The sequence below is a fragment of the Sturnus vulgaris genome, chromosome 3 (genome assembly GCF_052056855.1).
Source record: "Sturnus vulgaris isolate bStuVul1 chromosome 3, bStuVul1.hap1, whole genome shotgun sequence".
Taxonomy (NCBI): domain Eukaryota; kingdom Metazoa; phylum Chordata; class Aves; order Passeriformes; family Sturnidae; genus Sturnus; species Sturnus vulgaris.
The window spans coordinates 11,096,170-11,107,243 of NC_142245.1; positions in this window are offsets into that span (position 1 = coordinate 11,096,170).

Sequence of the window (11,074 nt, forward strand, 5' to 3'; positions counted from 1 at the left end):
TGTGTTCTAATCGTCTGCTTTTGTTTTCATACCTGAAGGGAAGGCTGCCCTGCGGAGGGGGATGGAGGCAGCAGCCACTGGGCTGGTGCTGTGAGTGCATCCGACCTGAGATCCTGTTGCCGTGGAGTTGGTGGGTTTGAGGTTTTTTTTACGGTTGGTTGGTTGGTTGGCTGGTTTGGGGTTCCCTCCCCCCCCCCCCCCCCCTTCGGCGCTATGACCAGGTCCTGCCGGTTTGCTTCACTGCTTCCCTGCCGCTTGGGAGCTCGGAGCCAGCACGCCCAACGCCGAAAACCGGGACCGGAACCGGGACCGGAGCCGGCACCGCCTTCCACCGGCCCAGTGCCCCTGCGGTGCTCCTGTGCGTCAGGCTCACCGATTGCGGTTCGCCGCGGTTTCCACACTGCAAGCCTGCCTGCTTTCACCCCGTTCCCTGGCTGTTCGGGGGTCTACAGCCAAGGTGTGGGATGCCGCTGGGAATGCCCCCAGCAGGCGGCTTTTCAGCGCGGTAGCCCGACACCGCGACCCGTGAGCCCGTGAGCTGTTCAAAGGAGCAATCTCCCATCCTCACCCGAGATCCCACCACCCCCTCAGGAGCTTCCCAAGCCTGCAACCCCGTGTCCCTGGGGCCACGGAGGACACGGTCTTAAGCCACGTCAAGGGAAATATTGGCTGGATATTAGGAAAAAGTTGTATACAGAAAGGGTGTTAAAGTAAATGGTTTGCTCGGAGAAGTGGTGGAGTCACCATCCCTGGATGTGGTTTAAAAAAAGACTGGATGTGGCACTCGGTGCCAAGGTCTAGTTGAGGTGTTGGGCTGGGTTGGACTCGATGATCTTGGTGGTCTTTTCCAACCTTGTGATTTTATACGATTCTGTGATTCTGTGTCATTGTGTGATTCTGTGATTCTCTGTGATTCTGTGTGATCCTGTGTGGTTCTGCGGTTCTGCGTGGTTCTGTGATTCTGTGTGGTTCTGTGGTTCTGTGTGATGCTGGGATGCTGTGGTTCTGTGATCCTGTGTGGTTCTGTGGTTCTCTGTGGTTCTCTCTGGATCTCTGTGGTTCTGTGTGGTTCTCTGTGGACCTCTGTGGTTCTCTGTGGTTCTCTTTGGATCTTTGTGATTCTCTGTGGTTCCCTGTGGATCTCTGTGGTTCTGTGGATCTCTGTAGCTCTGTGTGGTTCTCAGTGTTTCTCTGTGGTTCTCTGTGTCTGTGTGTTTCTCTGTGGATCTCTGTGTTTCTCAGTGTTTCTCTGTGGATCTCTGTGGTTCTGTGTGTTTGTGGTTCTGTGGATCTTTGTGGATCTCTGTGTGTTCCTCTGTGTTTCTCTGTGGTTGCAGCGGCTCTGTGGGAACGTGAGCCAACAGCGCCCCCTGGCGGTTGAGGTCACAACTGCACCAAAGGGGAAATCCCTGGACAGGGGAGGAAAGGCCGCTTATTGGGTTTTTTGGGGTTTATTTTGTTGCTGCTGTTGCTGTCATTGTCCATCTTGCTATGTATACATACATATATCTCCGAGTAAAGACCTGCTATTTCTTTTCCCATATCTTTGAAAAGACCATATCCTGAAAGCCCTGTAATTTTTCGTGGTTGTTATAATTTCAAGGGAGGGGTTCATATTTTCCATTCCAGGGATGTTCCTGCCTTCCTTGGCAGACGTCTGTCTTTTAAACCAGGAGAATCCTTCTGAGGGAATTACAAAAAGGAAATAAATTGGAGGTGTTTCTCCCTGCTGAGGAGGAATTTTTCTGATTGTAAGTTAATTTCAGAAACTTTATCCTACTGACAGCCCTCTCAGACTGCTACCCTGCTTATTGCTGGCTGCTTTTAGATACAATCAAGACTGGAAGCATGATGACAGCTAAGGGTACCAGGAAGAAAATCTCCAGTGACTCAGGCCATAGTAGTACTGGTATAAGAGAGGGGATAAAAAGCAGATCAATTAAAAGTCTAATTAGGACCATGTCCTTGAAGAGGCATTTTCCAATACTTTTCTGAAGCTAGAGACATGTAGGTCCACACTTCACAGGTGCCACTCCTAAGTTTTCCAACAAGTGCTTTGTAAAGTAAAGGAGCTTTAAAGTGCGTTTTAGTTAAAGAGACAGTAAGTTGTTTGGATGATTCATAACAGCCTATAAAACCCAAATATTTTTAAAAATAGCCATTCATTTGTGACATGAACAACAATCACTGGACAGGGTAATTAAGTAATCTTTGGATTAGCAGCTCTTTTACCATCTTGTTTCCAAATGCCTGTATAGCTCAGAAGGGAGTGCCCTACTAAGCTCAAGATGTGAGCCCTTCTCTGCATTGCAGAAGAGTGATTACAGCTTTGCAGAGCAGCTGAGGGTGGGGATACAAGGGTGAAACCCACCTTTGGGTCTACTTCTGCTGTGCTGCCTTTGTGTGAAGACGCGTGTCCTGGTTGGAAAGACAAGGTATCCTAGCAAGGGCAGGGGTGCAGGGTCCAACAAGAGAAGAAAACAGCTCCTGGCATGGGGATGAGGGCAATAGCAGCAGTGACCTTTCTGACCTTTCTCCTCCGAGACCAAGAGTGAGCCAACAACTTCCACCACCCTCCTTTTCCTGCTTCGAGATTTCGAGGTGTTTCCTCCACCATTCCCCTCCTCCTGTCTCAAGGACCTAGCCATCAGTGCTTCTTAGTATGTCAGTGGGAAAGAAAATCCACAGGCAAAGAGGAAAGAAAAAGAAAAAAAAAAACAAACCAACCTCCCAACAACATGTAAACAGGGTGGTTGTTTTGTTTTCATGTCTCCCTGTAGATGATTGGAGATTCCAGAATTCCCGAAAAGTGCTGGACCAGTGATTCAGCTGCCAGAAAGACCTTGTAACCTGTTTGGAGGAAAGAGTGGCTGGAGAGCCTAAGAAACACTTTAGGTGTCTAGGCTTGCTCTTCAAATACCCAAAAAACAGTCAAACAGGAATTGTCATTATTCCGTCAAAACCTGGAATTGCCACCTAAGCCCTTCATGATGATCTACTCTCCACACAAGCCATTCAAAAAGAGACTGGAAATAAACAGAACTCTCATTTTTTATTTAAATAGCTGTGAATGTCAGTGATTGATTCTGCACCAGGGCCAACTTTTCCCTGCTGTAGGCCATCAAAGAGATGAACAAGAGGCTCCTCAAATGCGTTTATAACATGGAAACACTTGTATTTATGATGACAGCTGGACTTTTCCCCTATATGCATTAACCTGCCTAATTCCTTTTTTTGTAGCCTGCATGTCCTCTAACCAGTCTTAAGCCATTACAACAATAAGATGATTTCTAGACTGTTGCAAACCAGTGTCAATGGCAGTGAACAGATGGACTGTTGCTTCAACCACAGGAAGGGTTTAATTTCTAATGAATACGGTTTAGGTCTTCAAGTCACAGACATCATCTTTTTGTTTCCTGAACTTTTAGTGAAGGAAAACCAATCAAGTGTTTTATCATGTTTCCTGTTTAACAGGACTCATGGCAAGCAGAGCTGAAAAGCAACACAAACAGAAAGGGAGATAATTCTGTTTTCACCTCTCATTTATCCAAAATGTCTTAATTTATCCTGCCACATATCTTACATGCTTTAACATTTCCACTTTCATTTATGGTGAAATTAGGGAAGGAGGAGAAGGAAACACTAGCCTGGTGTAATTTCTTTTAAAAAAATTCTCTGGTCAGTTTTGTTGCAATTGGTGAATTCTGTTTCCTGCTCTCAAGACACAAACCTCTGTTGTTTACTTCTTCCTCTCTAGGTCTGTTTGTTGCTAAAATACCTTTGGCAGCTTTGAGAGCAGAGTGGTTTTCCAGAAAAACAGGGCAGGTTTTAAAATTGCCTTCTGAATTAGAACATCTGCTTCATTCCTGTCACACTGCACTGGAGATGTGACCCAGTAAAAATCAGCCCTGCTGAGTATCTTTTTTTATGTATCTGCTGCTGGAGATAATTCAAACATCTTACCTAGTTTTATTAAATTCTGAGAATTCAAGGCAGGATTTTAGCAGTTCTTTGCTAAATATTGAAGGCAGAGGGGAGTGGAAGAGAAATTAATGGCGTGCGTTTAGAATTTGCTGTCTTCTCTATGCACAGTGTAATGATTCATTTCATTTTGGGACTATGTATTCATCCCTAGTATTGTGATGAAATGTTGCTCAAAGGTGTCTGAGAGCAGCTCCTCAAAGTGAGCACACACCCATGTGGATGCTATTAGAAAAACATTGTCACTTGCCAGATGTGTGAGTTTTAACTGTTGTTTCCTGGGCAGGAAGAAACAGTACCAGCTGCTGGCATCAGAGACAGGGAGGAGATGCTGTGTGCATTTTGGTGCTGCTGGGGAGGAAAGATACCCATTTCTGTCTCTCTTCTTGCTTTGTTTTTTGGCCTGTGGGGCCAGGAAGGGCAATGAGCTCTGAATGCCAGTTTAACCCGGGTGACAGGTGCCTTTGGCAGCTGTGAGGATCAGGGTCAGTTTCTCAGATTTGCAGGTGCTGGAACATGTGTGGTTTGTGGTCTTGCTCATCCTCCTTTGTGAAGGCTGTCCTTAACAAGACCCTTGCACTGAGCCTCTCCTGGGGCAGAGGCAGGAGAGGAGTGGGTTCTGAGCCATCCCCAGTTCTCTCCTTTGTCTCGTGGAGGCTCCTTGTCCTGTTTTCTGTGCTGGACCTCCCATTGCTGTCAGTGCTGAGATGCCATTAGCTCTTCCTCTGTATTACTATCGGTAGTGCTCTCCAAACAGCCAGATTGGTGTATTCAGACAGCTGCTGAACATCAGCCAAAAATGTAAGTTTATCCTTTTGCCTCCTTTTTTAGGCTCTTCTTGTCTCCCTTGCCCAATTTTATTGCTTCATTTACTTGGTGTATTTCTTCCAGCAGCAATTGCACATCTCCTCTGACTCTTGTTTTCCTTGTTCTGTCACAGGAATTCAGACTATTGCCTGCAGGGCTCAAGTGGACTCCGGATTCAGTCCAGCTGCCTTTGCACTTTTTTTCTGCCCCAGGAAATCAAATACCCCCACAGAAAAAGCTTCTTACTCTTTATTTCCTATATGTAAGGAAAGACCATTTGGTTTATGAGACATGCTATTGATGATTGAGAGAGAGACAGGGGCTACTGATTCATGATCAGAATCTGAATTTTACTGTGAGCTACATATGCTTATATAACATTTTCAGGAAGGCTAGTAATTTTTTACTACATTCATTGGGTTAAACATCACACAGACAAACTTTACATTTCTACGTAGTTCCTGTCAGCCAGTCTTGATCCAATCTTCTTGCAATCTTCAAAGCTCTGCTTTTACCAAGGCATCTTGGTTATCAAACTGCATATACTGATTAAATCTCCAGTGCTATCAGTCTCAGTTACCACATGCTGTGTCTTTTCTTTCCTCATATCATGAACTCTTCAGTGATAAAACTGCATTTATTTTCTCTCTTCTGTACAGTGAAGTATATTATTGGTCCCATCAAAATTATATTTATCAATTACTAAGTTTTTCACTCAAAAAGAAATGGGAAAAATCTTCAGGTTGCATGGAAAAATTTGGTCTGAAATATTTCACTCATCGAAGAATTTTTTGTGGTTTGAAGTGCTAAGGAAATAGACACAGTACTTGAAGCTTCTGAATCAACTTCTTAAAAAATGCTATTTCTACAAAGACTAAATAAGAATTTCAATTTTAAGCATTTTCAGGATGATAACATACGGACATATGAGAGTGCCTCCAAAACGTTTTATCCTTACAAATAAGCAACGATTAAATAATGAGGTGTACGTATAGGTGCAATCCTGTGCCCCAGATCAGGGATTAAGTGCTGAAAGGAATGTTATCTGCAATTAGCTCAAACTGTCTTCTTACTTTCTTGAGTTCCACTTTTTTTCCCAGAAAGTCTGAGTTAGTCTAAACCACCAGTCAGAGATCTCATTTATTTTTGATACATTGTCTTTTGCTGCTTTATGCATTATTCAGAAAGGGCAAAAATAATCTAAGTAGATAGAATAAAAAGAAAATTGAAAATGAAAAAGAAAATCCTGAGTATTTACCCAATTTTTACATCTGATCCTTCGACTGAAAAGACATCTATCAGAGTGGCATTTCTTCTGGCTCATAGTAAAATGAAGGGGGAAAAGAATCTCAGTTTAACTGGGTAAAGCTTGTCTGCCTACCACTGTAATTGGGAGACTTAGTTACTATCAGAGACTTGCCAGAAGAAAACAGACAAAAAATTTCTTCCATTTTAATTTTGTTTATGATCACTACAAAAATTAACAGCGTGATTTTCTTTAATTCCATGCCCATCTCTCTGAAGAGCACAACTGAGCACCAGATGCGTGCAGCAGACTTTCTTCTGGCCTGATTTCAAGATGGAATCTTAGAAAGGGCTCTGTCCCAGTGCTGCTGTTACTTTATTTGGGCTGGTCTGGAGGGAGATGTGTCCTGAGCTTTGCAATAGCTATGTACCTTTATATCAGGACATCCACCTCTTTTAGGGGACACATCCTGATCCCAGTAGGATTTGTTCCACTTGAACAAAAGCAACAGCTTGTTGCAGCACATCTACTCTTGCAATAAGGACAAAACCCAACTTCTTTCATACTGCAAAGCAAATTCTCTGCAGAAATCTCTGGGGTTGCTTCTATCAGAGACTGACATGGTACTGAATCTCCAGCCCACAGCCTGCTCCTGCTGTAGAGCTACAGCCCTCTGGTGGTACCAAATCACTTATTTTGTGAGGAGCTGCATAACATTAAGGGGAAAAACTCACCTTTGGGCTCTGACCAGTAACTCGGTGTTGCCTGGAGGGGTAAGAATATCTCTGGGGGAAGAGTCCAAGAAGCAGGGTGAAAGTGTCCATCTGTGATGACCCACCAGATAAAAATTTCTAAAGCAAATTCAGTGACTGATGCAAGGGTACTTAAAAAGTGGGAGGGTATTTGCCTCGTAGGACTAGAAGAGACTTTAGAAATCATTGTCCTGGAAAAATTACTGGCCCTGGGGAGAGGCCAGTAAGGAACCCTCAATAGTGTTCTGACATTCAGCAATATACTCTTCTCTCTCCTGAAGGAGGATGCATCCCTTATAATGTTATGCATTTGGACATGGCTCTTGAGCATCAGTTTTCAAAATGAGGAATAACCTCAATTTCCATCTACGAGATCTCAGCATGAAACACTTGTGACACATTTCATCATCACACCCTCTCTGAAGTTTTGTTCTGGACTACTGGAAAAGGAAACCCTGGGCTATAGCATCAGGCTCTAAATAAAGCAAAATAATGTGAAGAGACAGCAAGAGTGAATTGAGTGCCTCAGCTGGGCTGTGCCAGTAGATGTGATGGTTTTACAGCAACAGTTGTGCCAAAAAGCTGTCATATTATTACTGAGAAAACACTGACCTTGGACGATTAATTTGGAAACTCTGAGCACACTGCCTGGGGGGGTCTATTTGACTCTTAACCTGTCTTAACCCACCAATGTAGAAAAGATTTTTGCCATGAAGAAAGAAACAGATCTGGAAGTCCCCAGGATAGGGAGAATACAGGACTTCCAAGGTTGCCCCACAGCAATGGCCAGCAAAACGTGGCCAACCACAGCTGGAACTGGACTAATTCTTATCAGAAATATATGGTTCCTTTGGATTGTGACATTTTTAAAATGTATTTTATGCATTTTGATTTCGTTTGAGAAGCTTGTGTTGACTTAGCCAAGGAGTAAGGAGTACAAGCAGGTTTTTGGCACTGCCAAAATATATTCATGTTATACATAAGGGATTGTGTTGGTTTGAAAGTTAAAACCAGTGCGAGACTCCAAGTCAGTAATACAATTTAATAGGAGAAAAGAGAAAAAATAAAATACATGCAATAATATAAAAGAAACAACCACCGACACAGTCAGAAATACAACCTGACACCCTGTCAGTCAGGGTGTTGGTAGCAGTCCGTATAAATGGTGGCTGCAGTCCTCCTGGATGACAGATGTGGTTCTGTTGAAGCAGTGCTCCTGTAGAAGGTGCAGTTTTCCTTCAAAGATCCAGCGATGATGTGGCAAAGGTCCGACTTTCCTCTGGGATCCAGTGGAAAGGTCTGCCTTCGCGTCCCAAACCCCAGTTTTTTATCTAGGTAGGAAAGGCTTGGCTCCTGCCCCTGGTTGGGGCATCTCCCAATGGGGTGATGTAATCTTATCAGTCACACAATAGGACTTAATGGCCCATTAACGGAATATATCTTCTGGAGGAAGGATGGGTTGTGAAAAGATAACGATGATCATCCCCCTGATCTTATCAGATGGCACATCAGCAGAGGATATCTCCCACAGAGATAAGGATCACCACCCCTCCCACATTTCAACAGATGGTGATAGAATACACATTTTTACATTGTAGCCCAGGACAGGGATATAGTTTGCAAAGTGGTTTACAGCAATACAAGCAATTAAAGAAGAAACAAACCACCCTCTTGTACCACAGAGGTTATTGAGCTGTGTAGCAGTAGGTAAACACCCATTCTGGGTTGATGTCTCATATAGTGCATTTAAACAGCAAAGAACCAGCCTTCAGATTTTTTGTTGGAAGAAGTCACACATAATCTGGGGACAAAGAGGGAAAGTGCAAATTGTTTCTGTATGTTCCTTCTTGTTTATACTGCAGGCATTAGGATGAAAAGCCTTCCTTATAAGTGTTCTTCAATATATACTCATTGATTTAAATCTAAAGAAATTTCAAGCAGTTTGTTAGGCATTTCATTACTGTGTATACAGATAACCTTTCAGTCTCTGAGCCATCTCTCAATAGGAAACAGTGGACAAGATTCCTGTGTAGGTAATTCATCTTCATGGTCCATTAGATGAGCCAAATAATTTAGTGCATAACAGAAGCAGATTGATTTTTCTGAGGTGTCTTTGATTCTTTATTTTTGAAAAGAGCAACAGCTGCAGTCTCTTCCAAACCAGTTTTCCTTTTAGGCTATCTTATTCTGATTTGCTGCATTTGTGTTCAGTTCTGGGCTGCTTGCTGCAAGAAGGACATGGAGGTGCTGAAGGGTCTGCAGCACAAGCCTGATGAGGAGGAGCAGAGGGACCTGAGCATGTTTAGCCTGGAGAAAAGGAGGCCTGGGAAAGACCTTATCTCTCTCTACAACTATATGAAAGGAGGTTGTAGTAAGGTGGGGTTTATCTCTTCTCCCCAGTAACAAGTGACAGGATGAATGGAAATGGCCTTAAGTTGTGCTAGAGGAGGGTTAGATTGGATATTAGGAAAAAAATTTTTCTGGAAGGGTTATCAAGCATTGGAACAGGCTGCTCAGGGAAGTGATGGAATCACCATACCTGGAAATGTTTAACAACTTGTGGATCTGACAGCTGGGGATGTGGTTCAATGGTGAGAGGAATGTTGAATTTGTCTTTACAAATGAGTTGTGGATCAGCCTGTAGGTAAGGCTAGCACTGAGAGATAAAAGAAACAATGGGATGGATTCCACTGATTGATGAATGGAAAGAGATATTTGCCTTTACAAACAAGCTGTAGGGCTGCTGATAAATGAAATTGCATATCGAAAGATGAAAGAAGCAACGGGGGGAAAACTATGAATTCTATAAGAATTAAAAATTAAAAGGGAGGGTTATACATTAGAGGGGAATTTCAGGTATCAGGCGTTCCGGGAAGTCTGTGCCTCTCAAGTACCTCAGCCAATGGGGAAAGAGAGAGGGAAATGCGGCCGGGAAAATAGGATAAAAAGGAGGCTGCGTCCTCCGAAAATTTGAGAGATCCCAGGGGAATGTCCCATGGCCTCTCCCTTTATTCGAATAAAGCAAAAAGGACTCCTCTGTCTCCTTTTTGGACATAAACCTCTGGTGTTTGTGGATTAATTTTCCTGACAATTGTGAACGTGGCAGTGCTGGGTTCTTAGCGGTCTTTTCCACACTTAACAATTCTATTATTTCTATGATTTGAATGTTCACAAGCTGTCTGAAGGTCAGGGTGACTCCTTAAGTCACCTCCATTTCAAAAAGTCGCTAGCACAGAGCCTGAGTCAAGTAAGCTTGCCTTGCCTCTGGTAAAGCTGTGTCTATAGCAAGCTGACAACAGAAACTGCCCAAGATGAGGTCTTGGAAGCGGGGATCTCACCTTAGACACATGAATGTAATAGCAAACATGCAATACAAAACCCAGATTTTCCCAATAGAAGGCATGGGATAAATTTCAATAATAAAAACTGGGACTGCAAGGGTTCCCCTGCAGACAGACCACTCAGTTTAGGGACATGGTGAGTTGCTGAAAGGCCTATCCTTTTACTACCTAAGGAGCTAGGGTCAGCATGGAGTCAATGCTTCTTCCAGCCACTGAGAGAGAGATGGAATAGCACTTACATGGGCTATTATTTTACTGAAAGGCTGTCTAAAGCCATAAAAACTCTTGCCATGGAAATACACCGCCCACAATCCAGCAGAATCTACTTTCTGATCTCTTCTGAAAGACTAACTTTGTTAAAAGCTCAGCTGCATTGTTGGGGTAAGCAGGCTGGTCCCGCCAAAGAGCTGCAAATGCTGAATGTTTGTACAGCATGGAGTCCAGTGGTTTCACGTTCACTGGTTCATAAAGATCCCAGACATTTTTGAAAGATCTATCCCTGTTTTGCTATTTATATAGTTTGGAGACAGATTATGGAACTGCACAGTCTGTGTGCACAGCTTAATTTAATTTTCTGAGAAATCATTTGATCTTTCCCTGTGGCACTTGCAAATAATCTGAAGCAGAATAAGAAATATGGAGGAAATGTCTAATGAATTTCCCCCTCTTTTGATTCAAATTTGGTAGCAGAGAACCCAAACTTAGGAGTCACCTGAGCACCAGCTGCTTTCTTCACCTCTGTACTTGCCATCAGTGACTTGAGCTCTGTTGAGCTTTAAAATACATGTGATTTAAGTATTCATTTAAGATATGACCATTAAAAAGTGAAATTGACTTTTATATGAATTATTAACAGAGATCTCAAAATTGGAGTATCTTGGTGTTGGGCTTTTTGTCTGGGCAAATAGATTAGGGAAAAACAGGTCGAAGAAATAGGATTTTCAAAA